The sequence below is a fragment of the Condylura cristata genome, unplaced genomic scaffold (genome assembly GCF_000260355.1).
Source record: "Condylura cristata isolate star-nosed mole 26May11 unplaced genomic scaffold, ConCri1.0 scaffold00022, whole genome shotgun sequence".
Classification (NCBI taxonomy): Eukaryota; Metazoa; Chordata; class Mammalia; order Eulipotyphla; family Talpidae; genus Condylura; species Condylura cristata.
The window spans coordinates 17574177-17601500 of record NW_004567123.1 but is presented as its reverse complement, the minus strand read 5'-3'; the positions used below and the strand labels follow the sequence as shown (position 1 = coordinate 17601500).

The 27324-nt window shown below is 48.1% G+C and overlaps 1 protein-coding gene across 3 annotated transcripts in view; it reads left to right on the top strand.

The window, feature by feature from the left end:
* Positions 1 to 1925: 1925 nt before the first annotated feature.
* DLGAP4 (discs, large (Drosophila) homolog-associated protein 4) overlaps positions 1926 to 27324 on the top strand; it is a 126570-nt gene continuing 101171 nt past the window's right edge. For all 3 annotated transcript variants that reach the window (XM_004687223.2, XM_004687222.2, XM_012728295.1), the window contains exon 1: positions 1926 to 2155. The gene's annotated coding sequence lies outside the window, so the exon portion shown is untranslated. The remainder of the gene's footprint in view (positions 2156 to 27324) is intronic.

The window sequence follows — 27324 nt, the reverse complement described above, 5'->3', positions numbered from 1 at the left end:
TTGTACCCCTCAGCTGTCAGCCCTTCCCAGTCTCCCCACTGGCAACGATGCATCTACTTTCTTTCCTAGAACAGTTACCTATTCTGGACATTTTATGTAAGTGAAATCATATACTATGTGGTCTTTTGTGACTGGGCTTCTTTTACTTAACATAATGTTCTCAAGTTTTATAGTTGTTGAAAGTTCCAGAATCTTAAACGGCATCAGAGCCTGCAGGGGCCTGAGAGCTTGTCTGTGTGCTTCTCCCACACATAAAGAAACAGGGAGGAGACTGGCTTGAGCTTGAAAGTGGCAGGGACTGCACGGTGGGTCACTGCCCCCTGCCCATGTTGGCGCTGCTGCCCCACTGTCCTGCATTGGGCCTCTGCTATCTCCCCTATTCCTTCAGCCTTGGATTGAAAATCAGGTAGATTTGGGCTAAAAGTGACAGCATGGCCAGGGACACATCCCCCCAAGCACTAATTTTTCATGCACTGACAATTTTCACACCCCATGGTGCATCTTGAAATCTTTTATGCATCTTTAAGAATTTGCATCCACTAATCTAGAATTTCTTGGAGTTTGATATTTTCTTTTCTTGCTACTTAAACACTTTCCATGCAGGCGGCTAGCCTGTTTTGTCTTAGTGGGTGATTTTTCCACTGAGAGAGCCAAGGCAAGGGCAGCAGCAGAATTAAGGGCTGGGTCTCAGCATGAGATGCCTGGGTTCCAGGCTGTGCCTCTTTCTCAGTATGTGTTTATGTGGGCAATTACTGGAGTTCTCTAAGCCTCAGTTTCTCCTTCTGGAAAACAGGGATAATGTTATCAGACTGTGGAGAGAAAGAAATAAGGCAAAGCCTGTTATGGACTTGGCACAGAGAAGGTACTAACACAGGGAGGTAGGGTTTTGCTCGAGCCCTTTGGAAATATCGTGAGGGCTTTCCAGCACCCCCACACAATGAAGTGTATGTGAATTCTCACCCACCCACACATCACCAACTGCCCCTTCCTCCTTGTCCCCATGGAAGACTGACCCTTGATGGAAAGCCTGAATTCAAGTCCCAGTCCAGACGCTTGACTGCTTTGTCTTACATCAGCTTGCGTCCTTCTGTGTCTCAGCTACTTCACCCGGAGACTGAGAGGGTGGCGGTTGTGGGGGGAGGTATTCTCTGAGGCCTCCATGGCAGCCAAGAGGCTTCTGGGGGGTGGGGGGAGTGTTGAGTAGAGGGGGCCCTTTTCTTCTCTTAGGAGGGCCTAGTTCCTGCTGATTTAAACATCCAAGCAGAAGTGGCACCTGCTCAGGAGAGGTGGGTGGAAAGAGACACCTGGCTCCCTTTGCCTCGCACACAAGACGTGCTATGTGGGAGGTGGAGGCAGTGGTGATGCATGTAGGGCCTCCTGCTCTGCATGCAGGGGACAAGGCAAAGCTCTTTGCAGAGTCTGTAGTAGTCACGGACTCTGCCAGCTAGTCTACCTGCATTACCTTCTCAATCCTCAAAGGGACACTCATTCCCATGTGACAAGTAATAAAACTGAGTCGGAAAGGGACAGCTGCCTGCCCCTTGTAGTCCAGCAAGTGAGGGGCTAAGCTGGTATTTGACCCAAGACTATGTGACTCCAGCCCCAACCAGGTAAAAGGAAGGAGAAACAAGGCAGCACAGATCAGCGCCTTAGGAACCCCAGCTACCCGGCTGCTGTGGGGATTCTGTGGGTGGTGGAAAAGGCATCGTAAATATGCATGACATGCAAATATGCCTCTGTAAAACAATGTGGGGGCCCACACGAGATGCCAGAGTACTTTGGAAGATGTAGTGTTGTACAAACACTTGGGTTTCTATGACGATTGCTCCGTGGTGTGTCCTTCTCCCCAGAGCAAGTCCAAGGGCCTCAGGGTAGAGGGATTATCCTGGTTACCTCCTAATTGATATTCTCACCCATTCTTGCAGGCACCAGTATCTCTCCCTCTGCCAGGTGCCTGGTGGCTCTGTGTGTGACCAGGACCTGGTCACTCCAGGTGCTGAAGGGGCCTTGTCTCACTCTGCTTCCTGCCAACACCTCTGATCAAGTGCCCGGAGGGATGTGTGTGCCAGCTCTCGGTCCAGCGCCCCCTCCCAAGATTTCACCTGCTGGTTCCCGAGTGGTTCCCATTTTCCCTCTGCACACAGCTTCCTGGTTGGTAAGTAATTGCGTCCGCAAGCCTGTACACACGTAATCAGGGCTGCTCACCCGCCCACCCGTGCTTGGCACAGTTGGGAAATGCCCAGCCTTCCTACCCTGCAGCACCCACGTGCTAGCAGAGGGACCACGGTGAGTTTTTTTAATATGCTTGGGCTCAATTTATAGTTTAACTGCTTGTCTTATCCAGTCCTCCTACCAGCCCAGGAGGTGAGCACCACGATGTACCTATTTTCCAGAAGAAACAACCTCAGAGGGGCAGCCAGCTACCTGGGCATGCACAACCAGCCCAGCTCTGTATTTCTCCAGTGCCAGTTCTTGCCTCACCCAAGAGGCCAAGGCAATTGCTAACACAGGCTTAGGAAGGAAAGGGGAACAGTGAGCCATGCTGGAAGCCAACAAGCCAGAAATCAGCCCAGGGGACCAGAAGGAGATCACCAGAGTTCCTGAATCTTGGGGACCTCTGTTGTTCCTGCACCTCCCACCTATTCCACCCATCTTCTTCCAGTCCACACCTTACCTGTCCCCAACACGGGATGAGGTGCAGTTGCCCAGCAGCATTTCCGACTGTCCCCTGAGACCGCCGCAGCCCGCCCACACCCACAACAGCCCAAGCTGGGCCCGTGGTCTGTCTCCACAATGATCCCAACAGCATTCCCTGACTCGGTGCTGTCCACAGCACCTCACCCTCACCATGCAGCTCATTGTCTCAAATCTCAAACATGAGGAAACAGAGGCCCAACTGGGCTCAAAGAGCTTGCCCAGAGTCACCCCACCACCACGCAGGCATGGAATCATTGTTTTACAGTCTGTCTGCTCATCTGCCTCAGCATCCCAAAGGGGGAGTGGGGAGGAGACAGCTACTTCATTTCCCACCTGGCAGTCAGTAGCTGGATACATGGTAAATAGTTGCAGAAGGAAAGTGGAGTGGGGAGAAAAAAGACCCCCTCACCTCCTCCACCCATACTGGCTGTTGGTCCCTGCTGAACTCACAGCTTGTGGTCAGCTCAGGCCTGAGCAAGGCTGTTAGCCCTCTCACCTCAATTCTCTCGTCTCCCAACAGTTGCCCAGCCCCCCTGATGGGAGGCTTATAAGAAAGGAAAGACTTGTAAATATGTATAATATGCTAATATCATAAGATAATAACAAACCTGTGAAGTTTGCTGTAGATAATATATGTGTCAGGGCTTCTTCAAGAACAAGGAGTCGCACACTCATGCAGTGCCAGCCTGGTTATTAATAACTGTGGGAAGGACCCTACTAATTAACTGCCCCCCGCCCAGCTCCCCTGATCTGGCCCCTGGCCTATTGTAGCAACCACAGGCCAGCTGTTGTATGTGGCTGAGAAGCCATCTCAGGATAAGATGAGAACTGTGTATGAAGCGCTAATCATTTGCAAACACCCATGGTCATGCCCGAGATGCCCACCAGCCTGCGTGTCCAACCCAGGGACAAATACGTAGCAAGAGCAACTGAGTAACCTGTGAGTATTTCTTGAGCAGTTACTGTGTGCCCGGCTTTACACTAAATATTTCGTTGTCTTCATCATCTCAGTTAAACTCCTGATGCTCCTTAGGGTGTTCAAGGGGGAGACTGAGGCTTGGATCGAGGAGAAGGCTTGAAAATGCCCGGAAAATGACTCATCCGGCGTCCACTTCTGCCCCCCAGAAGTGAGAGGGGCAGATTGTAGCCACTAAGAACACAGACTAGTTGGCACGTGTGGCCCAGTGACAGAGAACGGGATTCCTTGGCACGAGCTGGTAGAGCAGCCGTCAGCACTGCGCCGAAAGATGGAGGCCCCGGGCTGCAGCGAGGGAGGTGTTACTGCTGCTATTTTGCGAACAAGCTGGTTATTTAAAGAACAGCCACAGTCAAAGTCAGGAAATCAGATGTTGTGTCTCTGTGCCCAAGTTAGAGATAGCCAGAGGTCCAGAAGCCTGGCTGGGTCAGGACAGAGTAGCCACACACTCACTTCTATTTGCTTGCTATTATTAATAATAGCAACAGCATCATAAAAGCCTGGGAAAGGATTACCTGTGTAATAATTTTTTGCAGTAAACATTTTTGGGTTTTCTGTGTATTATATTTCATAGTAAAAAGACTGAATAGCATTTATAACTATTATAGTTCATGTTTACTGAGCATTACTAAATTCCAGCCTCCTTGCTAAGCATTTTACCTTACCTCACTGAACCCTCATGGATTCTCTTCTACCAGTTTTTTTTTTAATGTATTTTTTACAGTATTGGCCATTGTGGATGGGCCATTGCAGTGATGGCACTGAGACTTAACCCCTAGGCCACCAGAGAGGCCCTCTTCTACCCATTTTTACAAAGGAAGACAGTGAGGCTTAGAGAGTAAGTTACTTTTCATGTAGTCAAGGGTGCTCAGTTGTGGCGGGGGAAGGGGGTGGTTGAGAAAGTAGACAGACTGACTCAGGCCAGCATCGCTACCCTGTGCTTGAGGACTGGGCCAGGAGGGCAGGGACTTCCTCCTATCTGGCATCTTTATTAAGGCCTGGGATTCCAAGCCGGTGTCTGTGACCATATGTAGCAGACGAGGTGCCCAGGAGCCTGACAGGGGTCCAAGCAGAACATTTAGCCACTTAACAAGTGACAAAGGATAGGGAGGGGGTGTCCCTAGAGTCAGTCCAGGGAAAGAGACCAGGGCATGCTCAGGAATCATTCCAAGTGAAAAGAGGTCATGCAGGTAAGATAGTGTCAGACCCGACTTCTGGACTAACTGGCCATGGGGTCACACTGCCATTTCCATGGATGCTGAGCACATCCATTATCACACTCAGTCCTCAGACAGCACTTGAAATTAGTAGTACTGGCCCCATTTTACAGATGAGGGGAACTGAGTGTCCCAAGGTCACACAGTCAGTGACTGGTAATCTGGAGATGCTCTGCCAATCTCCACTGCCCTGTATCCTGGGCAGCAGGTGCTGCTCAGTGCTGGGGTCTGGGCTAGACATGTATATGACATGAAAAGCCAGAGTAGGCCATGGCTGAACTGGAGCCCTGGGGCAGATCTGTGGGTTCCTGAACTGTCTCTGGGGACACAGTGTAGTGGGTGGCATCACAGAAGGCTCCTCTGTAGGGTCACTTCTCTTTAGACAGGCATGGCCCCAAAGACATTCCTGCATTCCCAGGACATTTGTTGAGTGCTAGTTCCTGCTAGTCTGTGGCCCTCACAAAGCACACAGCCTTGAGTGTGCAATTATATAATCACCCAAACAAATACAGAAAATAAGCAGAAACTCCATCAATGCAATGAAGGAAATACCATGATGACCTTATTAATGTTAACCGGGCCAGGGACCTACATGCCACAGAATGGTAAAAGACCTCTGAGGAGGTGGCATGTGAGCTGGGACCTGAAGGATGACATGGATCCAGACATGCTGGAGCGTATTCGTTGTAACACTGTTGGTAGGACAATTGGGAACAGCCTATTTATCCATTACCAGGGGATGAGTTAAATCCACTTCCTGCAGCCATACAGTGGCACCTGCTGCAGCTCTCAGAAATGGGGCCGTGGATATAAATTTCCTATTGCAGAAAAAAAGCTTCACAGTGTGTTGTAGAACTGTAAAAAAAAAAAAAAAGAGGTTATAAAACAGCATGGGTGGCATGATATCATTTTTGTAAGAACTACGTGTTTTTCTGAAATTGTTCATAGTGGATGTGGGGGCATAGGAGATTGTTGTCATCTTCTTGCTTTTCTGGGTTTGGAGTCTTTCCTTAGTGTTAGTCTTCCTTAGTAGAGGCTGGGAGGCACAGGGAGTTTGGGAACTTTTCCAGTCCTGACCAGGGCAGTTCTCCCCCGCTGTCTACCCCAATAAGTCTGGATAAGGCATGGCCTGGGGAATTGCTGAATCTAGGTCACACCTCAGCCCCATCACTTCTTGGCTGTGTGACTTCAGAGAAGTCACTTGCCTTCTCTGAGTCTGATTTTTCCCTTCTGTGAGACAGAAATAAGAATAGCATCAGAGGGTAGTTGTGGGGCTTCAAAGGGTTAAAGCGCTAGGACAATCCCAGGACTGTATCACTTGGTGGAAGCTATTATCACTATGACTGAGGTGACACCTCCTGGTGTGGAATTTGCTGCTTCTTTTTTTTTTTCACAATCACTAAACCTGCCTGGAAAGATAGATTTAAGGATACTGAGAGAACCTTTAAATCTCAGATGGAGAAACTTACACTTGCAAAGTCTAACTCTTGGAATTATGGGATCTTACTCATAAACAGTCTAGCAAGAGCTAACATATGTATTTTATAAGTTCACTGCACCTTTCTTTTTTTTTTTTTTTAAAGATTTATTTATTATTCACACAGAACTGGAGTACAGGCCAGAGATGTGAGGGTGAGAGGCTTCACCAGGGACAGAGTGGGGAGCAGAACAGGCAGATCGACGAAGTACACTGCTGAGGGGAGCAGCGGGAGGGTCAGGAGAGGTCTGCCCCACCATGTGGTCACCTCCCGGGCAGGCGGGAATCGAACTCATGCAGAAGTGGCTTTTAGCTTCTTAGTGTGGTGCTTTAACCCACTGCGCCACCAGGGAGGGCCTCACTGCACCTTTCTTGATGACAGTTATAGATTAGAAGTTACCCAATTATTGATGAGCAAGCAATGGTTAAATAAATTAGCCCTGCCAGACAATGGTAATCTCATAGGCTAAAGAGACAATACTGTAGGATCTGTATTTGGTGGTATGGAAACATGTCTGTGATGCAGTGAGGAAAAAATAGGTTACAAAAATGGTGTACATTGTACAGTCTCATTTTAGTTAGAACATACATATATGTGTATGCTCCTGTCCAGAGACACACCCAGAAAGACAACCTTTATGTTGCTCATAGCCGTTTCCTCTGCTTGGTGAGAAATGGATACGCTCTATTTTTTCTTTCTGGTGTCATTCAAATACCTTTCAGGTGCAAGTGGCAGAAAACTCAGCCCAAACTAGTTTAAACAAAAATAGAACTTACAGACTTGTTACTATAAAGTCAATAGTTAACTCAATTCAGCTCAGCTGGATCCAAGCACAGTCACTAGGACCTGATTTTTCTTACTATTTCTCAACTCTGTTTCCTGTGGCTTTAGAGGGCTGTCTAATGTGATATGATGTGATATGATGCCTCGCTAGAGGAATATGCAAGCTTTCTTCTGGGAAAGAAATCCCAAAACTGAGTGTTGGCATTGATTACTCAGATTTGTGTATGTACCCACCCCTCATTCACTCTGATTGGCAGCCTGGGCCTAGGCATTGCCCCTCAGCCAGAGGTGGAATCAACATGGAACCTCATAAAAAGAGAATAGGAAAGGGTGGCTTCCCCAAACAGAATGTAGACAGTGGCAGGCAAACCCTGCAAATTCCCCCTCATGTATTAAATGTCCCAGGATGCATGACTTTTACAATCAGGAAAAAAAAATGCACACAGTCCCTGGCTAAAGATTATCCACTTGTAATTTTCACCTTTGGGATGGTGCAAAAGAAATATGCATTTGGTAGAAACTGTGCTCTGAATTTTGAAGTTTTACCTTTTTCCTGGAGTAGCAATATGTTCTAAGATACTCTCCCTTGATGCTGGACAGCAGCCAGCCACAGGTCCCCATCAGCTCCCCTATCACAAGGATAACAAGCAACACTCTATGAAATGTTTTTCACTTTCAGTTCAGTGTTCAGTAAATGACATGAGTTATTCAACACTTTATAATAAACTAGGTTGTGGGCTAGATGATTTTTACCCAACTGTAGCTAATATAATTCTGAGGTAGAGTAGTAGGTGTATTAAATGCATTTCAACTTATGATATTTCAACTTATGATGGGTTTAACAGGACATAACCCTGTCATAAGGTAAAGAATATTTGTACAACCATTACAAGGAGTCCTGGGCCCAGATCTTACAGTCAGAAGCTCACTGAAGCAATTTCTGACTTTTGGAATCAGAACATCAGAATCTCTCAAATGGCAGCTGAGCTCAGGAGACAGTACCCTCTATATGTCAGAGCTGGCACTGGCCCTGGTGAGGACCTTCCTAGCCTTCAAAATTCTTGTAGTTCTCAGAAGTGGGGGGGTGCCCACAGATGGTTCATCTGGAATGTGAATATATATCCGGAGTTAGGGGAACACAAAGACCAGCCTGGCAGCAAGGAAGGCTTCCTGGAGGAGGAAAGGCTCTAGGATGGAGATTACCAGGGGTCACCTTGACAGTGGTCCACAGGGCCCACACCACTCCCACATAAAGATCAAACAATCCTCCCTTCTCTTCTTCAGGACCCACCGCTTAGCCAGTAAAATTAATTGTAGACAGGAGAAACAATCTATTGAGGCAAATGTTAGGGGACCAAACATGAGCCTTATTTCCCTTGGGCCTTAGATATCAGGTTAAGTGCTTCAACTTGAAGGCAGCAGGAAGCCTTTGAGAGATATTAAGGGAGGAGGGACAAGTCAGCAAGCTCCATGTGACTGGTGCTGGGAGCACAACCTCGGAGGGGTCAGATCAAGGCCCACGTGGGAAAGGAGAGAAGAACCTCAGTGACCCTTCAAGGAAGTCTTAGACATCTATTATTTAAGTTCCTCTCCACCCTGGGTCAAAAGTCCTGAGGCATCCAGCCACTGATAGCTTACTCCAAGATGGGGAGCTCACTCTCTGTTCCCTCTACTCTGGTTAGAAAACTCCTTTAGAGGATCACGTCTACAATCTTGCACTGCCCAAGCCCCACCTGGTTTCTCTCCTGAACGACCTGCCAGAAAGGCCCACAGGAACCTGCATTTTGAGGTTAGGAGATTCCAAGACCAGGTTACCCTGGCTGGGTGTCTGCATACCCTACTGGGAGCATGGATGAAGAGGAGGAGGCAAAGAGAATTACATCAGCCTGACAGTAGAGAGAATATAGGCTGTTGGACACACATGTGCATTTTACAAAGAAGAAACGGGATCAGAGAGGACAGAGCATCTATATAACAACACAGAACAAGTAAGAGGCAGGTCTAGGACACCCCTGCCTCATCATGGTCTTCCTGCTTGCCCCCACCCACCTTTCAGGTGAACCCTCATCTGCTTCACTGACTCTCACTTGGGCAGATTTTTTTCTGGAAGCTCATATCATCCCCTAATTTCCTTCTAATTTTGTAGGCAGCTATCAAAATCCCCACTGATAAAATATTTTGTGACTGTTTATTTTGACAGCAGCATTTTTTGTTTTTTACATATCTAAGTTGTGACATGCATGAGCCATGTTTTATGGGTCATTGCTGATATTTCATCACACCCCACAGTCCCCATTGAATCATTTATTCTCACACTCCACAAACATTTATTAGCACTTATAGCATGACAGGTGTTGTGCTAGGCACCAGCTACCGAGATCCATTAGAGCAGCACCTGCCCAGGGGAGTTCACAACTCAGCCAAGGAGAGAGGCGCCTCCCTCAGCCACCACAGGGGATATGTGGCAGGTGGAGGGCAGTGCCAACTGTTTAGGGATCTCTGGGGCTAAAGCAATTAATTCTGTCCCCTTGTGCAGAACCTTAAAGGCTGACTAGGGGTTCCTAGTCAGGAGAAGCAACTGGGAAGGGAGCAGCATAGAGGGACTGGGCTATGCCTGCCTTCTGCTAACTCAGACCTCAGAGGGTGAAGGGTGGTGTGGGAGAGCAGGCTGGAGGCCTTCCTAGGTCTCAACTATTGGGCTGGAGAGTATGCATTTTATTCTTAAGCTAGAAGGGAGCCATGGGCAGGATAGGTCTCATTAGAAACATCTTCTCTTTGGGTTGGTGACAATGGGCAGGACAAGAACTCTGGGAGAGTGCAGAGGGGTGGTTAACAGGGAGCTTAAAAGGATTTCAGTACTAACCACTATGGAGAACTGTTTGGAGGTTCCTCAAACTGCTAAGCATGGAGCTTCCCTATGACCCAGCAATCCCACTCCTAGGTATCTACCCAAAAGACACAAAAACACTGATTCAAAAAGATACCTGCACCCTCATGTTTATTGCTGCTTTATTTACAACTGGAAAAACATGGAAGCAGCCCAAATGCCCAAAAGTAGATGACTGGATAAAAAAGATGTGGTTATATACAATGGAATATTATTCAGCAACCAAAAAAAGAGAAACACGTGTCTTTTGCAGCAACTTGGATGGAGCTGGAAAAGATCATGCTTAGTGAGATAAGCCAGAAAGAGAAAGAAAAATACCGGATGGTTTCACTCATAGCAGGAGTATAATGGACCATGCAAGAAAATAACAAAAATAATGAACAACCATATACCAGAGACATTTTGCAGGGGTGGAGTGGGGAATGGGGTCAAAAACAGGGGGAGGGGGAGGGAAGTGCACGGGATTATGGTGATAGCACACGGGTGACTTGGTGATGGGAAACCCGCGGGGATTACAATTGAGATGGGGAAAAAATGTATAAAATGATGTTAAAATAAACTGTTATAAAATTTAAAAAAGGGACTTCAGTACTTAGTGGGTACTGAAGAAGGGGAGAGGGTGAGAGTGGGAGTGGGTCCTATGGGCTAGTGTCAAGGTGAACCCTGGCAAAACCTGGGTCAGTGTCAGTGAAAAGATCCCCACTTGCTGGTTGGGGCCAGCAAGACCCCCTCTTCAGCTTTTAGGAGACTTAGAGAGGCAATCCAGTGAGATCTCCAGGGTTCCCATGTTCTCCCAAATGATGGGGGCAAGTTTCTTCCCTTTGTGGAGCTTCAGTCTGTTCCTCTGCAAAATGGGATGATGACAGTACCTCCCAAAGGATTGTGGAGAGAGCTGGAGGAGGCAGGTGTAGGCAGATTCTGCCCAGCTCCTGGCGTACAGTAAGTGCTGGTGACTGGGAGTTGCTCTGAAGACAGTGGTGAGGGGTACAGAAGTGAGCAAGGGAACTGAGTATGTCACCTAGAAAGTAGAAACCAGAGACTCAAGGGGACTTGCTCCCTGCCTTTCTGTCTGTAGGGGAGGCAGAATCTGAGTCTGGTACTCAGTGGAAAAGCTCTAAGGAAGAGTTTTTTGTTTGTTTGTTTAAGATTTATTTATTTATGCTTATAGAATTGGAGTGCAGGCCAGAGGAACAGGGGGTGAGAGGATTCACCAGAGACAGAGTGGGGAGCAGAACAGGCAGATCTACTGAAATACAATGCTGAGGGGAGCAGCGGGCAGGTCCGGAGAGGTCTGCTGTGCCATGTGGGTCAGCTCCCTGGCTAGGAATCAAACTCATGCTGCAGTGGCTTCGGAGAACTTTAACCCGTTGCACCACCAGGGAGAGCCAGGAAGGAGATTTTAACTTGGGCTAGGAAAACCTTTTGGATACAAAGAGTTCTTTGTAAGTAGACTTACTTGAGTGGTAATGAACTCCCCATGTCTGGGGCTATTCAGGCGGTTGCTAAGTGACAACTTAACAGAAAATTCTGTACATATTTATGATTAGCTGAAGATCTGGAAGGTCTTTTCCAGCCCGGAGTTTTTGATCTCATATTTTTTCTTCTCTGAACCTCAGTTTATTCATCTGTAATGGGGGGGGGGTGGAGAAGAGAACAGCCTGATCTTAGAATTGGTTGCAAAGTTTAAGTGTAATGATCCGATAAAGTGCTGACCCTATATGGCATGTGGCAAATGCTCTGAGAACACAGCTGTTCTTACTGTGGTCGATCTGATGCTACCTTCCGGGTGTGTCTTCTCCAGCTGAAGGCCTCAGGTTACTCCTGTGAATCAGGTGCCTCTGCCTACCTGCCCTTTTGCCTTTCTCACTGTCACCATCTCTGTCTCTAGCTCCACCTTACCCTACCCCCACCTTGGAAGGTGGTAGGAATTCCAGACCCTTCTGGGCCCCTTTTAGCTCCCTTGAGTGAGAGTTGGCAGGTTGGTGTGGCGGGCGCCATCCGCCTCCCATATGCTTCCTGCTATTTAGAGGAAAACTCTCCCCGCGTTCCTCCAACCACATGAGCTGACATTTCCAGACAGACGCTGGAATCAGCTCTTCGGGGGATTGGCAGATAAATTTGGCCCTGGCTGTTGGGAAAATCTTCAGCCTTACCAGGGAAGCAGAGCCCAGGTTCACCGACTTCCGTCCATCCTGTGACTCCTTGAGCCCAGCCCTCCCGGGGGCTGGAACTCCATTCCACAGCCTTGCCAACGGGTACGTCTTACCAACCCAGGAGAGCCCCTGGTCCGGAAGTTGTGCTTCCAGCCCTCCATTCAAAGGCAGTAGGAGTTTGCTAGAGGAAGCAGTGTCACCTCTCCCAACACCAAGACAGCTGGGTGTTGTCCAGCTCAGCCTGGCAGAAGAGCGGATTTTGGATTAGAGATCTGAGTTTGAGACAATTTACGTCTCTAACTTTAGGCAGGTGGCCCTATCTCTCTGAGCCTCTTTTTCTTCATCTGTAAAATGGGGATGACAATAGGATCTGATTAAAAGCCTTCAACATAGTGTCAGGTTCATGCTAAATGCTCAGCAAACATTAGCTACTGTCATCATCTTGTTCATTGTTATCCTTATTATTTGACCTAAAACAGTGCCTGGAACATAACAGGAATTCAGTAAATATTAGCTTTTTTGTTCTTCTTTCTTACAGCTGTGGCTACTTGTGGATTCAGGTACATTTTAGAACTGATTCAAATAGGGATAGCAGAAATGCTACAGAGTTAAAACACAGCCAGAAATGCAAGAGTAAGAACATACAGAGGCTATAGCGCATGCATTCAGGGTGGAGTAGGTGTCTAGCTGTCAAGACCCCTCTCCTGCCCCCCAGAGCTCACACGTGTGCAGACACTAACACACAAAAGTGCTTTCTGTCCTAAAGTTTCATTCACCCCCACTGGAGTCTGGAATGCCCATCTGCTTGGATTCTGTTGGTACTGAGATAAAAGCAACATCCCAAGGGCATGAGACAGAACAGCTTGGTGTAGATGGGTGGCAGGGAGAGGCAGGCCTGGCTGCAGGCAGAGTTGGTGGAGGTTAAGGGAATCTCGAGTAGTTCTAGTTGGCTGGAATAGAAAGTAGGTGGTGGGGAGGTGCAGGAAGCAAGTTTGAGCTTCACTAAGCACCTTCTGATTGAGCCCAAGTTACTGGGCCTCATGCCAGGCACTAGGAAAACTGGTGAAAAAGATAGTCATGTTTCCTGCCCTCAAGAAGCTCTGATTCTGGCGGGGGTGGGGGGTGGCGCATAGACGACAAGCATGCAGTCAGTGAGCATACCTGTGTTAGAGCACTTACCTGTGTTAGAGCCACAAGTCAATTCCAAATCTGCTTACTTACTCTGCGACTTTGGGAGACGCACTAGACCTTTCTGAGCCTTACCTATTATAGTAATAGTGAATCAGCTGGGATTGCACTTGCCTGCTCGCAACAGAAGGGAGAAGGTAGAGACATAAACCCAGGAGATTATTCTTCTCATTTAACAAGGATCCTGGAGGAAGGTGGAAAGCCCAGACCTCTGCCTTCTTTAGCATGTATATCTTTCATTCTCATGGCTACAAAATAGCTGCTCCACCTCCACCTGCTGTTTGAATCCCAGGAAGGATAAAAGAAGTAAAACCTGCACGCAATTCTGAATCTGTATTACCTAGTAGGAAAACATGGATTTCTTGGAAGCCCCACTCAGTGGACTTTTGCCTACACTGCATTTGCCAGATATGGTCAGCTGGTCATCCTGGCTGCTAGGGAAGCTGGTGAAGTGAATATTTCTGCTGCTGTTTTTTTTTTAAGCTTTATGCAAGAACTGGGGTACAGGTCAGAGGTGGGGAGGAGATGAGAGGTTTCCCCAAGACAGAGTGGGGAGCATAATAGGCAGATTGTTTGATATACACTGCTGAGGGGAGCAGTGGGCAAGACAGGAGAGGTCTGCCGTGCCATGAGGGTCAGCTCCCTGGCTGGGGATCGAATTTGTGTTGCAGTGCTATGCTTTAGCCCCTTGCACCCCCAGAGAGGGCTCAGAAGTAAATATTTCTAACTGAGCACTTCTGTTAATAGGTGAAAAGAAAGAATGACTAGCAGGATCCATTTTAAAATGCCCACCTCACAGGGGCAGTGGGAACATTCTAGGAGATATTAAATACACATAAAACACCTAGTACCTGGAATAGAGCAACCTCTCACTGAGCATCAGCTACTTTTATCATATTTCTCTACCTGCATTCATCCTCTCATACAGCAAATATAGTGTTCTGGGCACTGTTTACCATTCTGAAGACATGACAGGGGCAGTCCCAGCCCTTTTGGCTCAATAACTAGGGAAATCAATCAAGGAAGCAGGCAGATTCCGTCCATTCTCGTCAGTGTCATAGGAGGAGATTGGATGTTCATTTATCTGTGTCTGTTTTTTCAAATCGCTATGGTCCCACCTAGAACAGAGTCCGACCCACGTGAGACACTCAGTAAGTAGTTACTGGATGAATGAAGTCACTTAAAATACTTATTGGGGGGTCTACTGTGTAGAAGGCTCTTTGGGAGAGAGAAAGTGGGTGAGCCATTACCCCTCCCCACAGAAGTAGAGAAAGAAACTGTTACAGTGAGGCAGCAACATGGGTGGTGGAGACCTTGCAATGAAAAAGTTTTGTGTCTCCTATCCCCATCGAACTGACAGTGCCTCTAGGGCCAGAAGCACCAGAGATGGAATCTAGAGTCCTGATGTCAAGTCTGCTCATGTATATCACGTATGTTTATGGGGTAAGCCCTATCCCACCCCGACCCCAGGGCGTCCATGTCCTCATCTGCATGACTGGTGTGAGGGGCCCTTTGTGGGTGATCAGTGATGCTAGGGATGACAGCAACTGCTTCATAAGCCTCGCCCCTCTCTATGTGCAGACAGTACAGAGACAGATGGACTAGATGCCAGCTGCCACAGAAGGAAAGGAGACAACTACTACAAGCATAGGAGGGAACTGGATCTCAGCCCCTCGCAATCTCCTGGGGCACTAAAGGGCAAGGAGACTGAGCTCTGGTCCTTTCCTCGCCCCCTTTCGTATCTGGACCCGGCAACTCGTTGACAACGAGGCATGAAGCTTCCAGTTTGGGTTGTGGGCAAGCAGTGAATGGGCTGTGCTGGGCCCTCCACGTGAGAAGTAAAGATGACTGTAGTAATTTACATATTTCCTGGAGGTAGGAAAGCAGTCTGGAATTCGAGGGTGAAGATCTGTCACTGCTTGGTTGTTTGACCTTTGGCAAATTTGTTGACCATCTATGGTTTGTTTTCTTATCAAGTTGTATTACTAAGTGGGTATAATAATCCTTGCCTTCCCTACCCCTGCAGGCCTTGGCCCAGCACCTGGCATGCAGTAGGCACTCAGTGGTAGGGGTCATCATTGTCACTGCTGTATTTTCCTCGCTAGGAAAGGGGAGCAGATATTTACTGAGCCCTGGTAAGTGCCAGCCTCTGTGCTGAGCATACCATCTCATCTTACTCTGCTGTGCCACATCTTCCCCTTCTTCTGCCTTAGAAGGACTGAGTTTCTGGCTTTGTTGGGGTCTTCTCCAAACTGAAACTCTGGGGATCCTGGGCCCGAGGCAGCTCAAGATGTTCCTTATGAAATCATGCAGGCAGCCTGTGAGGTCAGAAATAGAAGTGATCATTACAGGAATGTAGTCCTCTTCAGATGGCTGAGGAGCCAACAAAAGATGATTTCAGGGATGAGTGATGGAGTGGGACAAATTGAAAGATCAGAAATACTTTTCCTCTTTATTCAATGTCTTAAGAACAGGGCAGCAAGCCCAGTCCTTCAGATGAGGTGGCAGCAGGCCGGGCCCTTGCTGCCACTCTTGGCTGGGACACTCTGCCCAGTGGCTATCGCTACTTGTATCTGAAACTAGGCCATAAGTAGAAACAGAGAAGGCTTAGAAAACACCTTCTGGCCTAAAGAGGTACTTTTCCCCTGTTAGGTGTCCCCAGAAAGTCTTCCTGAGGTATTCCAATCACTGGGTAAGAAACAGGAAAACAGGCTTCTGGAACAAAGACTGAAAATGGAACTAGCAGTGAAGCAGCGTGCTTGAGCCCTAGAAACAGTGGAACAGGTAACTACCTGGAAAATAACTTTCCAGTGCCACCCTGGCATGCTGGTAGCAGGGAGAGGGATTTTGCCACTGACCTTGGCTCTGAGTTGTTTGGAATGAGCAGGGTTGTGTCTGCCTGCCCCTGGTGTGGATGACAGAAGTGGTGTCCATGGTGCTGAAGAGTTTGTCCCTGTCCCCACATCTGGGGTACAGTCCATGGTTCTCTCTTCAGAGAGGTCTCATGAATCATTTTTAAGAGCAGGTTTCTGGCTACCATGCTGGGAGGTCAGAGGCTTTGATCCTAGCACTGAGCAAATTGGAACAATATCTGAGGTAAGATGCAGGCCTATGTGGTTATCTACCAAGCAACCTTTTAAGAACTTTTTATGTTTTATGCCATTTATTTCTAAACCTCAATCTGCAGGGGAGGTACTATATGTATGCCCAATTTAGAGGTGAGAAAACTCAAGCTTAGAGAATTTAAGTGACCTGAGGACTCTAACTAACATCAGTTGCTTTAGTCACAATAGGAAGGTTGTTGGGCTTATTAGAAAAACAAATGGGTGGGGGCATACTTGTAAACTGAAGCATAGATGGGGTAATACTAGTCTTATACACAGAGGAAACCATAGGGCAATGCTAAACATGTGCTCTTAGATTGTTCACTGGTTTTCTTGAAGGCATGAGATTTGAGGCAGATCTAAAAGGAGCATAAGACTCATGAATGCCCATTTATTGAGCACCTACTATATGCCAGGCCCTCTTCAGGGCACTTGAAAGACCAGATTACTCTTCCTTACAACTACAAGGAAGAAGAGTGGCCTTTACAGATAAGGAAGCAGAGAGGAGAGTCTGTCCAGGGTTACTTAGCTTAAAGGTGACAGAACTGGAAAGATCTCAAGTACTAGAAACCACATACTTGAACATTGGAACTGGAAATGACCCTAGGTACATGGGGTCCTGCTCAGAGAAGGGATATCTTCTGGGGACAAACAGATGGCAGAAGAAACATGGACTAGATTTGTCTTCCTTTAGCATCCTCCCTCTCCCAAGGCTGTGGCACCACCTTCTCCCCTCACCACTGGCCCAGGCTCCAGAAAGACGAGAAACTGATGTTGTGTCACAAGCAGAGACTAGATATCAACAAGGTCCAGAATTCAAGTCCTGGATTTGCCACCTGTGAGCTGTGTGGCTACTGATAAGTCACTTCTGCTCCCTACGCTTGTTTCCCTATCTCCCCTGAAGCAGAAAGGCACTGTAATCACTGCCCTGCATGGTGACTTTGAGCATCAGAAGAGAGTGGGTGGGAAAGGACTGACAGCTTAGTTGTTATTAGTGGCAATGGAGGAAGGAAGGACCCTCAGGTAGCACAGCAAGTATCAGAGGATACTTGCAGAGAAGGGCCTAGAACTGCCACCAGTGCCACTTCCCAGTGGGACAGACAGCAGGCTCAGGCCGCACCTGGCAGGCCCAGCTGACAGACATTGCTTCAGGCTGGCAGACTCGACCCCCAGAGCCAAGTGTCCCTGTGGGGATCAGTAACTGGGCCAGTTCTGACTGTTCCTCCACCAGCCACCCTAACAACTCCCAGCTTAATGTGCCTTACAGGGCTGCCGTCATGCCCAATTAGGCCGTCCTCAGTCACCCTCTCTCCAGGGTCCTGTTGTGACCATCTGAGGCCCTCGATGCTATCATGACCACTGCCCTTGGCTGCTGTTTGGCTCAGGGGAGAAAGCTGTCACCTGCTCTTACAGTCACCTATGGCCTAAAAGTCCTGTTTCTCACTACCTAGCCTCAGCGGCCTTACCTCCTGAGCCCCAAATTTTTACTGTACCTTTCACCCCATACCCTACTCTGACTCCAAGGCCTGGCACTAGAGAAAGAAAGGAGGGGGAAAGGGCAGGAGAACAAAGAAGAGGAAAATATGGAACATAGCAGCATCAGCTGATCTCCTCCGCTGAGGCTGACTTCAGCCCTCGCACCCACCTCACCCACAGACACTTTACGAGACACAACCCCCCATCCACACTCTACTGTGAAACTCTCAGCAGCCTGTGCAACCGGCAGGTCACAGCCATCATGTTCATGTCACAGACACCTAGACAGTGTGACACAAGGGTTCAGTCTGGGGTCAGGGTCATTCTGGATCCAGCTAGAATCATATAGAATGTTTCTCATGGCAGAGGTACAACTTGGGGTCTTGACCTCACCACCTGCACCTGCCAGCATAGAGCAGGCATTTTGGCATTTCCAGTTCACCATAATCAGTGTGGCCATGAACTTCCTATGGACATATGTTAGCATTTCCCCAGAAGGGTTTTATGTTTTGTTTTTAAAGATTTGTTTATTTATGCATGCAGAACTGGGGTACAAGCCAGAGGTGCGGAGGGTGAGAGGATTCACCAGAGATAGTGGGAAGCAGAACAGGCAGATTGGCGAAGTACATTGCTGAAGAGAGCAGTGGGTGGGTCAGGCGAGGTCTGCTGTACCATGTGGGTCACCTTTCTGGAGGGAGATCAAACTCGTGGTGCAGTGGCTGTGATAGCTTCATAGTGCTGCTCTTTAACCCGTTGCGCCACAAGGGAGGGCCCAGGTTTTCTGTTTTAATGGGAACACTGCCAAAATGACCTCCAGGTTAGTTTTGTCTGTTTGTACTCCTATTAGTGATATATATGCATTCCCATTTCCCACTGCCTCACCATCAGTTGATTTATGACGCTTTAATTTTGCCAGTCTGTTGGGATAGCATCACCCCATACCCCGCACCCTGTTACAGAGGCTGGGCTTCATCAGCCCATCTGAATGTCCTCTGCTGCAAAAAGCCTGATCTCATACTTTGCCCCCATCTTTCAAGGGTCACTTATCTTTTCTTGTTAATTTGTTGAAGAGTTTTCTATGGGTGGATGTTAGTCCTTGTTATGTTCGTGCAAATGTTTTTCTCTCACTGTGTCGCTTCTCTTTTAATTCTGTGTTTTTTGAATTCAGAAGTTTTAAAGTCTTGATGTAGTAAGCATCATTTTTTCCCTTGTTTACTTTTACTTCCCTGAAACTTGTTTAAGAAGGCCTTCTCCACCCAAGGTCATGAAGATATGCTGTATTTCCTTCTAATAACTTTAAAGTTTGGTTTTCCTTTTATGTTTCTTGTTTAGGCCTTTAATACATCTGAGCTTTTATCTTTGCATGTGGTATGAAGTAGGGATCTAATTTTATTTTTATACTGAGAACCTGTTGTCCCAGCAGCATTAATGGAATACACCATCCTTTTCCCACTGACTTGAAATAACATCTCCTTTTTATGTTTAAGTGTCCATGTATTTATGGGTCTATTTCTGGGAACGCTTTTCTGTCTCATTGATCTCTTTGCCTATTCCAATTGTATACTAATTACTATATCTCATTGTTTTTTCAAAAGGGACATATTGGCATTTGGGGTAGGACACTTTTTTCCTTAAGCTGGACTGCTCATTTAGTGTTCCTGTTCCAATCTTTGGCACTCATTGCCAGTAGAACTACACCCCCCTCCACAGTCCTTTGGATATGTACCTCATCTGTTAAATGGAGGCAATAGGCCCCCCTACCTCAGAGGGTCATTGAGAAGGGTAAATTATCTGGAGCCTAACAAATCCTGGGTCTAATGGAGTTGCTGAAGAAGTGATAGCTGTTAACATTGTTTCTGCAATTACTACTTCTCTTTGATGCTCTTGGTAGTCATTATTCCATACTCAGCCCATCAAGAGGGGAACCCAGGGCGTTACGTGGAGTAACCAGGTAGCTTCTGGCCAGAGCAGTGAACCCATTGCCTCCCTTCTCTGAGAACTGAGATGGCAGCATTTGCTGCATGGCTGGTTGAGGAGATGACAAGGAGGAGTCAAAACAGAATTGAAGGTTGTGGTCTGATCAAGCAGGAGGATGGAATTATCATCAGCTGGGAAGAGGAGATTGTGGGATCAGATTTGTGAAGTCAAGGGGTGCAGGTTATCCATGTCAAGTTCAAAATGCCTTTTAGACTCCTAGTAGAGATGCAGTATGACCAACTGGAGATAAGGGTCCAGAGTTCAGGGGAGGAATCCAGGTAAAGATGTAACTGTGGGAGTCATCCGACTTTCCTAGATCTTTTCCACTACAATTGCATAAGTGTTGTTTTATGGTGTGTGCTTCTCTTACATGTGAAACCATGCTCTGGTTGATCTTCAGTCTGCTTTTATATTTTTCGCTTCAGGTAAGTACATAAAGATAGGTCTCAATCTTTTTCATACCTGTATAATATTCTATGCCGGGTAGATGGAAGTTGTGTCTCTGATTTCCCACTGTTGAAACCCTAGTTACATCTCACCATCCTCTCTGACTTAACTGTACTGTGAACAATCATGCAGAGCTCTCCTCTGCAAATGGAGTTGCTCTGGCTGGTCTCAGGACTGTGGAGTTGTTGGTAGCACCTCTAAGCTTCCCCTTTTTCAATGTTTGGTCACTAACTGTTAGGATTATTTTTATTTTATTTTATTTTATTCAAAGTTTATTTTTACATCATTTTGCACATTTTTTTTTCCATCTCGATTGTGTGTTAGGATTATTTTAAAAATAACTTTGGAAAATTAAATCCAAGGACTTACCGAGCCAGGCCTTCAACTGGGCCCACAAGTTCACAGCTGCAGAACCACTTGAGGACCCCAGTACCCCAGAGAGCAGAGAGATCTATGATGAGGGAGGTAAGAAGGCACAGTGGTTAAGAAGGCAGGTTTGTAAGTCAGATGGTTTAAGTGCCAGCTTTTTCTCACCATGTGTCCTGGGGCAAGTTGCTTCCTTTTTCTGTGCCTCTGCTTTCCGATCCACAACACACAGGCAATGAAAATGCTTACCTCTCCCTTAGCAGTATGGGGGATTACAGGAGATAATGAATGCCAGGTCCTGGGCTTAGCTGAGGCCTCTCTTGGGCTAAGCACTCTGTCTATATATATATAAACTCTAGTAATTATAATTTATAGCTATGTGTCTAAGTGTTCCTGGTTCATTCTTTTGTTCCGTGTCTTCCTCTCTTCTTTTTTTCCATTCCCTTACATAAGAAAAGAAGTAGATAAGAGGTCAGAAGAAGAGAAAACAAAGACAGAAATGAGACAATTCCAGGTTATACTTTGCTAAGGGTAGGCTGTAAATTTGCCTCTGAACTGCTGAGCAGACAGAGAAAAAACAAAAATCCAAAAAGTGGCAGGATTCACAGTGCCTGAAAGGAAGAGAAGCAGTTAACTGCTCAGGCGTATGCAGAGTGACTGTGTGCTCAGTGCCATTTATGCTGTAAGTGCAGCGGCAGTGGGGATACAACTCCATCTCCAAAGGACTGAGGCTCAGAAGGGTCGGGTCCGGACTCCTTGCCCCAGGTGCTGGCTGGGGAGGCAGCACGACACACCTACCCTTCGGCACAGTAGAGAGGGCTCCAGGCTGGAATTGGGGCTCAGAAGTACGCAGCCGGAATCAATGGGCAGTGAATTTCAGTCCTGGGGTGAGGGAGTTGAGGACTCATGGAGGAAGCAATATTTACCTTGGGCCTTCAAGGCCAAGTAGGACTATAACCAGTGAAGATGAAGGATGAAGGTGGAGGTCATGAGATGCCATCCAGCTCTGCCTGGGGAAGGAGCATCTGCTCATGGCATCTTCCAGATAGAGGGAACATAGCGACTTGAGTTCAACTGCTTGCTCCATAAAGGTGAAAACTGAGGCCAGGAGAAAGCAGGGAGGAGCCTAAAGTCATAAAGAGAGGCAGGGATACAGGAGGCCTCACATCCAAGCCTCCTGCTGCCCTGACAAAGGCTAGTTCTCCTGCACCCCACACTCCCATCCACCATGACTCCTGCTTTGGATTCTGATTGGCCTCCTGCATGCAGGGTCATTAACCACCTGCTGCCTGTCCCCTTATATTTAACTCCCACATTGTGACTTACAGGAGCCCAGAATAGCCACCAAGAGATTAGGGTGGGGGGCATACAACCACTGCCCTCTGCTCTCATCTAAGTGAACTCCTCATGGTCACAGCGCCTTGCCTGACACAGAACAGAGTCCTGGATCCTGGGTCTTTGTGTTGTTGCACAAGAACTGACTTGCCCCTAAATCAGGCAGTTTATGAGGATAGGTACCCACCTGGGGAGTTATAGATGCATACCAAACCCCAGCTTTGATTCTGATCTAAATCTTGGCCTTGTCTCTAGGCTTAGTTCTGACCTTGATCAAGACTGATCCCTGTCCTTGGCCCCAGACTGGGTTCTTACCTGATGCTGGCAACTGTGGACATGAAAAGTTAGGGTCAGCCCTTCCCCCACTCAATTACTAAAAACTTAGTTGGTCCAATAAAGACCAGTATTTCCTGACTTAGACTGTGCCCTAAGAGTTCTGTCTCAAAGACCTGGTCCCCACAGCCTGGCTTTGACCTCAGCAACCTGTAGACAAGCCATTCAGTCCTGCCTTCTTTAACCATGAACTCTACAACCCCTGAAGGCCTGCCAGCAGAGCTGAAACCCACCTTCTCTTCCTCCCATTTGCCTCCTATCTAATTCCCTATGTCATGTGATCCATGGTGAGGTCTGGGATATTTATAAAATCTGTGTCCTTCATGAGAAAGCCAATCCCAGGAACCAACACCAGAGCAGCTCTATTCATCCTTTAAAGCCCCAAAAACTTCAAACTACATCTACTGCAGCGGGCCCTCATCACAGTCACCTGTCACCAATTGAAGCTCAGCTCCTGCACTGAGGATATGCCCCCCTCTTTCTCCCTCCCAGACTTGGAACACAGCTACCAGCAGCCACCAACCTCGACTGGGTGGAAGGGGCCAGGCGCTGAAGGCAGGTGGCCCTCTGCTTCCTACTGGGTGCCTGCTGATGAATCTAAGGCCTGTTCCTTTGCCTTGAAAGTGAAACATTGGCTCCTGAGTCCAGGGCTGGGAGTGGAATTCAGTGAGGTGCAAAGTGCTAACTCATCCAGCAGAGGGGAGCTGCTCAGTGCTTAGTGCCCATTAAGTGAGCAAGTAGGCAGGACCTCCTGTCACTGCTCCTGGTGGCCTGCACAGTGCCTGCAGGGGCGCCATTTGGGTTATCTAGAAATCTGAGTTAAAAGGCAAATCACCCTAGAAGAGAGGCAGCTTAAGGCTTCCCTACCAGAGTTGCAAAGGCTCCTAGAAACATCTGACTTCACATGGTGGACCTCCTCGCCTGAGGAGGAGGCAGAGAGTGCCTTGGGACCATGCCCGTGAACAGCCCTCTGCACCAACACAATCTCCATCAATAGGTCAGAGACCTCAAAGGTCTTCCAAGTCACACCTCCCAGCGAAGACCCCCCCCCCAACCCTCACATTCTGCCAGCATTCCTCTGGCCACTACTTGAACTCAAATTCACTGTCTCCTTGTACCTTTGGGGTTCTTCTTAGAACATGCCAAAATAATTTCTACCTTCTTATGCTGATGTTTCCACTTAGAACATCTATTGCTGAGCCCAGCTCTGTGAAAAACCCAGGAGAAAGAAACCTAATATGCTCCCTCCAGTAAAGGAATTCACAATCCACAGTTTTAAAGTCAGCTGGGTTTAAATCCTAAGTGTACTTGTTTCTTTCCATGTGACCTAGGGTGGTTCTCCCTACCTGTGTCCTCATCTGTAAATGAGCTACCATAAGGGGCGATGTAGGTGAGCTGTTGGGACACAGGTTGACTTGTGGGCAGAACCTGACCCGTGGTTGGGGCACACCTGCTGAGGACGACGTGGCCTTAGCTGGAGCAGAAACCTGCTTGGCAGAGGGAGAGGTGGCCTGTGCTCGATCAGGGGCATATCTCTGAGAAGGTGACACAACCCCCACATGTTCAGTCAAGCAGATGGCAAGGAGAAGGCTCTCCTAGTGGTAGGAACTGCTGACTGGCGATTTGGAGGCTTGACGCCCACAGGCTATCATGGTGGCAGAGCCTGGGTGGACAGTGGCCATTGAGACGAGAGAATCCATCTGAGTCATGTCACAAGGGATCGTGGTTATTGGGCTACAGATTTTATGCTGCAGCCTGTGGTCACCATGGAGGCAGTAAGGAGCTAAGAGACATGTCAGGTGGTGTGGATGTAAGGGACTGGGCTGGTTATAACTCTCCTGATGGCAGTGGGGGGGGGGGTGGCCAGGTCCAGAGCTCGGGCAGCAGGACTGGAAAAAAATGTGCAGATTTGAGAGCTGGCTCAGAGATGGGACTACCAGACCTGTTCAGAAGGCTAGAGGCAGAAGGGGACTGTTGGAGCAAGGGACAGAGACCAGGAGGGCTCAGCCTCCAGCTCAAGTGCTGGGGACTGCCAGTAGGATGGAGACAGGCGAGGAGCAACTCTGCCTGAGACCTGGAGGTCAGCTCAAATGTGTGGTCTTGGATGCCTGGCTGACATGTGAGTGGAGGCATCTAAGAGGTGATGGATTGTCAGGGCTACTGGTGGTTCATTCATTCATTCACTCATTCATCATTCATTCATTGACTCATTCACATATGCATTCATTCACTCTATACATTTATTAAGCACCTCCTATGTTCAAGTGCTATATCAGAACTCAGGATATTTCAGTGGACAGGACCCAGCCCTGCTTTCATGGGATTCTCAATCTAATGGAAGAGACAGACAATAAGCAATATAAATGAATGCTCTGAAGAAACTAAACCTGGATGCCAAGGGAGTTGGGGAGGGACACTGTTGACAGGAAGGGACTCTGGGGAGGTAACATTTGGGCTGAGTCCTACTGAAACAAGGGAACAGTCACCCAGGATCTGGGCCAGAGCACCACTGGTACAGGGAACAGCAAGTGGAGGCCAGGCAGGCCGAATGCAGTGAATGGAAGTGGGTGGGGTGGAGATAGGAGTCCTGTGACCTCTGCAAGAAACTGGATTGAGTGGAGAAGTCAGGGGTGGGACAGGAGAACTGGGAGTACCATCAGGGCAGAGGGAGTGAGTAAAAGCCCAAAGGGGACGAAGTGCCCCAAAGGAGAAAGGGTTGAATGGCTTGGCATTGACCCCATCTCCCCCCTTCTAGTCAGAGAAGCCTGAGTTAGAGCCCTGATCCCCCCACTCACTCACTTGGCAGTTCTCCCCTGGCTCAGCTTCCTCATCTACTAACTAACACTGATACCTGTCTCCCGGAGGAAGTTGGTAGTAAAGAGCTGCTGAACTGTGGAGAACTGTGCATGTGGGAGGCCCTAAGATTATTTGAGAAACCTCTTGGTGCCCCTCTGATGAGGGCAGGACTGACAAGTATTTCCAGACTTGTTCCCCTGGGGTGAAGCACTCTGCAGCACACCTGGGAGAGAGCTAAACTTCAAGTTATTGGTGGGGCAACCGTGCAGTGGGACTGGGTGAGCACTGACCCTAGCTAGAGCTTATCCTAGCCCCCTGGCCTCAATGTAAGACTCCAGCTCCTCAAAGAAACTAGTGTGCAGAGTAAGAAAGAAAGACAGAGGCCAGCACATGAGAGAGGAGAAACAACAGGGAGGCTCCGTTTATTCAGTAGCTGTTATGTGCCCGGACCCTCTATGATCCTCTATATGTGGTGTTTTCAAATTAGGCAGAGGTTAACGTCTCCATTGTTCAGGGTCCCTCCCTGGTGGTACAGCAGGTTAAAGCGCAGCACTGTGAAGCTAACCACAGCCACTACAGTTTGATCCCTGGCCAAGGAGGTGATCCACATGGCACAGCAGACCTCCCCTGACCTGCCCGCTGTTCCCCTCAGCAGTGTATTTCAGTAGATCTGCCTGTTCTGCTCCCCACTGTTTCTGGTGAATCCTCTCACCTCCCACACCTTTGGCCTATACCTCAGTTCTTGCTTACCTAAATAAATAAATCTTTAAAAATAAACAAAGTCTCCATTGTTCAGATGATGAACTGAGGCTTAGAGAGGGAAGCGATTTGTCCAAAGTCACATAGTGAATGAGTTTATTACAATCCTAGCCCATCTCTCATTTGGTCCTGAGGCAGCTGGAGTGGGAGCTAAGGGATTCATCCCCTCACTATGCCACTCAGCCCAGAGCCTTCTTGATACACAGGAAAGGTCAGCTTCAGTGTTGCATTCTGTCACCTAAGCCACTCTGGCCTTCTCACTATTTCCCTGAACCTGTAAGTTGCTTTTTTTCTCATGGCCCCAGGGCCTTTGTGCACACTATTTCCTGCATGGAGAACACACGCTTTACCCTGTCCATTCCTGCGTATCCTTCAAATGGCAAATCAAACCGTACTCTCCAGAAAGCCTTGTCTGACTTTCTTCCTTTAGATGTTTGATTTACCTTCTCTTGTGCTGTGGTCACTGCTGTCATTTTCATCTATCTGTGTAGTCACATGTAGTCACATGTTTATGATCTTTCTCCCCAGAGAGACTGAGGCCAGTTGCATCTTAGGACAGGTACCACTATTTGAATGGATGATTGGGGCTGCTATCTGTGCTGCTCTGACCTGTAGGGGTGTGAAACTGCAGAGGGTACAGAGGAACCCTGTTCTTGATAATCTGTCTCAGTGCCTGCCACCCCCATTCCTGAGATGAACTCTACAACCCCCCTCTCCTCTTGGGAATGATGTCAGTCATTAAGTGGCTTCTGAGATGAGCCAGATTGTGTGGGCTCTTGGTGCACGTGTATGCACGTGGCCCTGGGTGCGTGCACGTGTGCACACCGGCCTTGGTGCTTCCAAACGCTATCTCCACAGAGAGGCCACCCCCACCCGCCCCAGGCCCCAGGTGCCTTGCTTCTGACACCCCTCCTGGCTCCCCTTCTGGCTTCTCCGTGACCCAGATTCTGCCCGCCTTGCCTCCCACATCCATGGGACTCTGGCTTCTGAAAGCTGGAGGTTCAGGGGCCTCTTCCTAGACACGCCTCTCATTCAAGATAAGCTCCAGATTCCAGAAATGCTGGTTGAGGCCACATGGGAAAAGTGATACCCGGTTCCTTCACCCTGGTTATATGGCTTAAGAATAATGACCCCCAGAGTCTGTGGCCCATAGGACTTGTGATCCTGTCCCCACCCCACACACACATACACTCACCACCTGGCTCCCTCTGCTTCAGCCACACTGGTCTTCTTTCTCTAAGCCCCTCACCCAGCACACACTTACTACAAACTTACACAGACATACTGACATCCTCACACACACTCTGATAAACTCCATGTGTTCATCCTCTCTCTCTCTCTCTCTCTCTCTC